This window comes from Danio aesculapii, chromosome 7 (assembly GCF_903798145.1).
Source record: "Danio aesculapii chromosome 7, fDanAes4.1, whole genome shotgun sequence".
NCBI classification, from domain to species: domain Eukaryota; kingdom Metazoa; phylum Chordata; class Actinopteri; order Cypriniformes; family Danionidae; genus Danio; species Danio aesculapii.
The window spans coordinates 57953847-57959502 of NC_079441.1; the positions used below are offsets into that span (position 1 = coordinate 57953847).

The window sequence follows — 5656 nt, forward strand, 5'->3', positions numbered from 1 at the left end:
CCAGGGCTTAAAGTATTCCGGCACCAAAGATTTTCTTGATTTTGGTATAATGATAACTCCGCACCAAACTGAGGCTTTCATTTTATAGCTGATAAATTACATTGTAATTATTGTAAGGGCTGTGACGGTCACCGTGATGACAATCACTCTAGAACACACGTTTTCTGTTTTGTTGCCAAGTAGCCTATACATTTATGAATATAACGTTAACTTAGACGTGATACAGCAAGTTCAAGTTCAGCAATGAACCTCGCTGGAAAACATATATTACTTATATTACTTATTATATTTGTGGCGAACGAGAAAGGGGAATCAATAATTAGGATGAAGCTATTTGTTGGGCTTGTTTAGAAAAATAAGTGTTAAATGGACAAACACGTCGAACCTCCAGAGCTGCGGTCATGTCACCCAGCCCATGAAATGCGGAGCCAGCTCCGGTGTCATCTACTGAACGCAAATGCCCAGCTAGTCCAGCCAGGTATGGCAGAGAGGCCTTTTCAAAAATGGCCAAATACAAAAGAGAAACTGATAAATAGTAGACGTTGATGAGAAATGGAGCAGCATATTTGGTAGTTGAGAACGCGCCGCTCCGCGATGTAGAGCTGGTTTCCGAGAAATGCAGGCGGCGGAGCAAGATACCCTCTTTGCCACGGTTGCGAAAAAGTATCTGCATGCGCTACAGGCACACCGTCTCAGTGCTGCTGGAAACATTGTAATCTCAAATAAGTCTCCGCTTAAACCGAACAAAGTCAACATGTTAGTTTTTCTGGCAAAGAATTTAAAATATGAATAGAAAACAAAAGGCGGAGAGACGCAGTTTTTTTTTTCAACATCTGACTTATGTTGTTACAAGCCTAGGCTAATATTTTTGTTCTTCGTTACTATTTATATTATTATTGATTAGTATTTGTGAAGTTTCTAAAATGTAACGTTTACTGTTTCAAGCAGTTAAAGTTATTTCTATTTAACTAGCCTACATTATTATAGGCTGTATTGTGTTGTTTTATCAACGAAAGTTAAACAACAAACATGTTCGTTTGTACGGATATTTAGCATAATACTTTGGTCTTTTTTGATTTCTTATTTTTTACATGAAATGTAAATTAACTTAGGTAGGCTACTTGGGCAAGGGCCGTAATTTGTTGGTAGTATACCGAGGAATGCTTAGACAGTGAATATTGTCATCATTATTTAAAAAATTATAAGTAAATAAATAAATAAATAAATAAATAAATAAATAAATAAAACACCTTACGGAAAGGATGAAATAAAGGAAAAGCATGCTCTTAATCATTCTTCATAATCTGATTCGTAGCTATACATGCAATAAACTTATATTGCGCCGACAAGTACAAGCTCTAAAAGGTAAAGTCTAAAGCCAGAGGAGTTATTGATATTAATGTTAGTTGTTAATATGATCGTAAACACTGCGTTGTATAATTAACGCCGTCATTGTGTCGTGTCTGCGATTTTTTTTTCTCGTTGAAGAACAGAAAATTCATGTTATCGCCGTCTTCCCAGCCAGGTTTTCATGCACATTTTCCGTTTTTGTTTCTTCTCAAACAATAAAGTTTCGCTATAGCAGGCCCGGCGGCAGGATATCACAAATGAGGGCGCAAGGTCGATGTTTTTATATGACATGCTAAAATTGAAAAATGAAATTTACATGAAGAGCTTTATTAGTGAAAAGCTGCCGAGCGCAACAAAATGGGCTATAAGCTATATTTGCTCTTATGTGCTGAAATACTTAACACTTTCCTTAAGACCACAGAATAATATGCAACATCTAAATGTCATATAGCCAATAAGGAAAAATTAACATGTTTCAGGTCTCTCCAGTGCATTTGGACTAAATATTTGACTGTGTCTTACTGGATGTCTCCAGTAACTAACAAACATAGAGGCACAAGCAGACTGTAGAATTCATTCATTAATTCTTTCTTTTATTTATTTATTGTCAACCAAATATATATAAATTAATATGTGTGTGTGTGTGTGTGTGTGTGTGTGTGTGTGTGTGTGTGTGTGTGTGTGTGTGATGGCAGCAGACTGAAGAAGTTGTGCATTGGATGGGTGGCATCTGCTGTTATGCAGAGGGCTTTACGGGTAAGACGTGTGCTGTAAATGTCCTGAAGGGAGGGGAGAGAGACACCAACGATCTTCTCAGCTGTTCTCACTATGCGTTGAAGTGTTTTCCTGCAGGATGCATTGCAGGTTCCAAACCACACAGTGATGCAGCTGGTCAGGATGCTCTCAATAGTGCCTCTGTAGAAGGTGTACATGATTGGGGCTGGCCTCTTGCTCTTTTGAGTGGCAGCCTGTTTGAACATATCCCAGTCTGTGGTATTGAAGCAGTCTTGTAAAGCCTCTGAAGAACCTTCTGGCCACACTTGTATCTCCTTGTTTTCTGGTTGTTTTTAAAACGTGTTATTTCTTTATAATAAGTGTTTTAATAGCCTAATTATACATATAAAACAATCTAACTTATTATTTAAAGCTGTGAAATGCAATCAGGTCCAATTTCAGACTAGTTATACCTGAACGTCTTTATAGCATTGTAATCATGTGTAAATCATAATTAATACATTATGTAAGGATGCAATAGTGTTACGATTAAGCAAATTATTTATTGTGCATATAGTAGCATAGTAACAGATGTACATCACTGTTAAACAGACACATCTAATAAGAATAAACAAAGCAACAACACAGAAATATGGACAACACAAGTGAAATGTTATTTTAGAGTCTTTATTTCTAATATTCTTCAGCTCTTCCTGGAAGGTGCTTGCTGTGTTCCTCCATTGCGGCATCTTTTTCTGTGTCTGTAGCATCTGGACTCACTTCACAGCATCTGAGGCAGGAGAATATGATTTTGTATTATCCTACAACTAAAAACGTACAATATATCAAGAATTACTGTCATGTTTTGTGAATGAACAGCAATGCGCCGAGCAGTATCTAATGTCAATACATACACATTCCCTACTCCTCATCATTTTACAACTGCCCATATACACACATCCACAGTTTTGTGACAAGCAAAGACTGTCATTCATGGCTTACACTAAAATTATAATTTAATATTTGTAGTCTGCTTGACAGCCTGAGTCTGTACAAACATTTTAAAACATCTGAACATTAGGCATGTCTATAAGGAGACGTACAATGATGAATAACAGATGAAATCTATAGTTTAAATAATATAACATACAGGGTTAATTGTTGGGGTAGTAAAACATATTTTCCTGAAATATTGTGCAGAAATAAACACAAACAATGCAAGATAAATATGTATCTGTTTATCAATCTTTTAATCAGGCTCGGACAGAACATCCACCAACTCCGGACAGTTGCTGAACCTAAATGTGACACCAAAATCACAGTCAGAGCGATCCAGACAGACAGAGACACACATTCTTTCACATTTCAAACTTACACAGATGCAGTTCTTCTCTTCAGCTTTGATGAACACTTCACAGGATCTCGCTCTCAGAATCCAGTCTCTTAACAGAACATGTAGACCTGCTGGAGTCCACAATGACAATTACTGTAACAGAGCAATAGCTAACATCAGGCTTATGATGACGTTAACGTTTCTAGTTGCAATTATTTACTAAAGCGTTTATCAGGATACGCAGTAATAAGATCACAATACTCACCACAGGTATAAAAACTAGCTCTAGGTTTGCAAATGTGAACTCATACACATTATACACCTAAATACACTTTTAAGCATTCAACAAGTTTCTCACCTACTCTGGAGTGTCCTCAGGAAGCGGGATGACAAAGGATCATTTGCACTGGAGACAATTCTACAGACAAACAAAACAACAGTGAGAAAGGTAATAATGAAATTATTTAATGAACAGCAAATAAATAAATGCAAAGCCTTATATGATTCTTACAGTTGGCCTGGAGAAAGAGTATTGAATTCTGTCTGACAGATGACTGACTGTTATTCACCCTGCAAGACAAATTTGAACCTTAATGCAGTTTAATTAATTACAGTACAAAAACTATTTTACAGGAGCAGTTAAAAGAGAAGTGGTTAGACTTTACCTGTTAAATCTCCACATGAGCTAATAACACCTACATGCATATATTTACCATTTTATGTTAGTGTAAAATATTAAGTAAATAACTTTTTTATATCCATGCTCATAAGTTTTGCTCTTATTGTTAATGACAGCCTATTAATGTAGGCTAAACTAAATCATTAATACTGGTATGGTAATAAATGCTGGAGACATATCTACAATAGAATGATACTATATAGCTTTTTGTTAGCTTTTCTAACAAATTCGGGCATTATTATCATTATTAAATTGTTTTATTTATACACCATTCCACTCCAAACTCATTTTCAGCTCTGACTGAACACACAGCAGGTGGATGATGGGCAGAGATGCTGGAAAACATGTTGACCAGCTGTCTTCGAGGACCAGTGTAGGGAACCCCTGATAAACTGCGCCAGATTCCTGTAATAACATGACATATTGCTCAAACGCGACTTACTTTTAGCATAACGGCTAATTTTAGCCTAATCAAAGCAACTCCACATCGCTACTGGCAATGTGCATCATTTATTTCAGTTCCTTCGTGTAAAACTCAATAATGTTATTAAACGAATACAAACTGTACTTACACGGTAGGAGTCTTGTGATCATTGTCCAACTTTTCGCCGCGTCCTCATGTTCTCGTGGTGCTGGACAAAACCGGAAGAAAATTAAATTTGAAAACAGCGCCCTAGAATCCCGCGGTCATATCGCGAGATTTGTTAGCGTTAGGTGCAAAAAAAGAATAAAATTGCATTATGGTTTTAGAAACAGTGACTTTACTATCCTTTCACCGCACAGGACACTTTATGAATGTAATTGGTCAGTTGACAAGATGTAAATAAAAGTGATTTCTGTATTTCATAAAGATAAATCTTTTTTTAATGAGTTTAGATGCCTGAAATCTGTCCAGGTACCCACTTGGGACACACATATATTAAGTGTATACCCAGATGTAAGTGCAATACTTTTTAATATTTCATCATTTCAGCAAGGGTATATGATGGACTATAAATGCACGTGTAAAGGACGTCATTTGTGGACTTAATCAGGACATGGTATATATTAAACTACATGTACATAAAATCGTAAATACACGCAACCCCAATATAAATAGACATGTTTAAATGTATACGAGCATATATTAATGCATTTTAGGACATGTTGTGCATTGGTGCCGTGCGGTCGCGACGAATTTTGGCTGTGGAAAGCACGTCGCTTTCAGACCATCAGTACACAATTGATGCCGTCGCGGAGCGACATCTTTTGGCCGGGGAAAGCACGTCGTCGTCCGACCAATGTTTGCTGGGTTTGTAAGCTCCTCTCTGTTTGGTGTAAACAAAGTCCATTGTGTTATTGCCCCGTGTTGGAAAGTCTATGTGTTGTTGTATTTTTGGAAACACACTCTTTAGGTCTGCATGGTTAAAGTCCCCTGCCAGGATGAGAAAAGCATCGGGGTGGGCTGTCTGCTGCTCACTAATGTGCAGTTTCCGTAAACACAAAAGCACAACAGTCCTTTACAGTCCTATGTGATGAACGAAGTAGACGGATGTAGTCCAGTTTGTTGTCTAGCGAGCGTACGTTCGCTAGAATGATGG

At 37.2% G+C, this 5656-nt stretch overlaps 1 long non-coding RNA gene across 2 annotated transcripts; it reads right to left on the reverse strand.

The window, feature by feature from the left end:
- Positions 1–3293: 3293 nt before the first annotated feature.
- On the reverse strand, positions 3294–4024 carry LOC130232977 (uncharacterized). 2 transcript variants are annotated; one of them, XR_008838155.1, is made up of 4 exons: positions 3909–4024; positions 3756–3815; positions 3440–3528; positions 3294–3362 (listed from the first exon to the last, which is right to left on the reverse strand). It is a non-coding gene; the product is annotated as an uncharacterized LOC130232977 (long non-coding RNA). The 2 variants fall into 2 exon arrangements; XR_008838154.1 differs by having other exon boundaries at positions 3440–3550.
- Positions 4025–5656: the final 1632 nt, after the last annotated feature.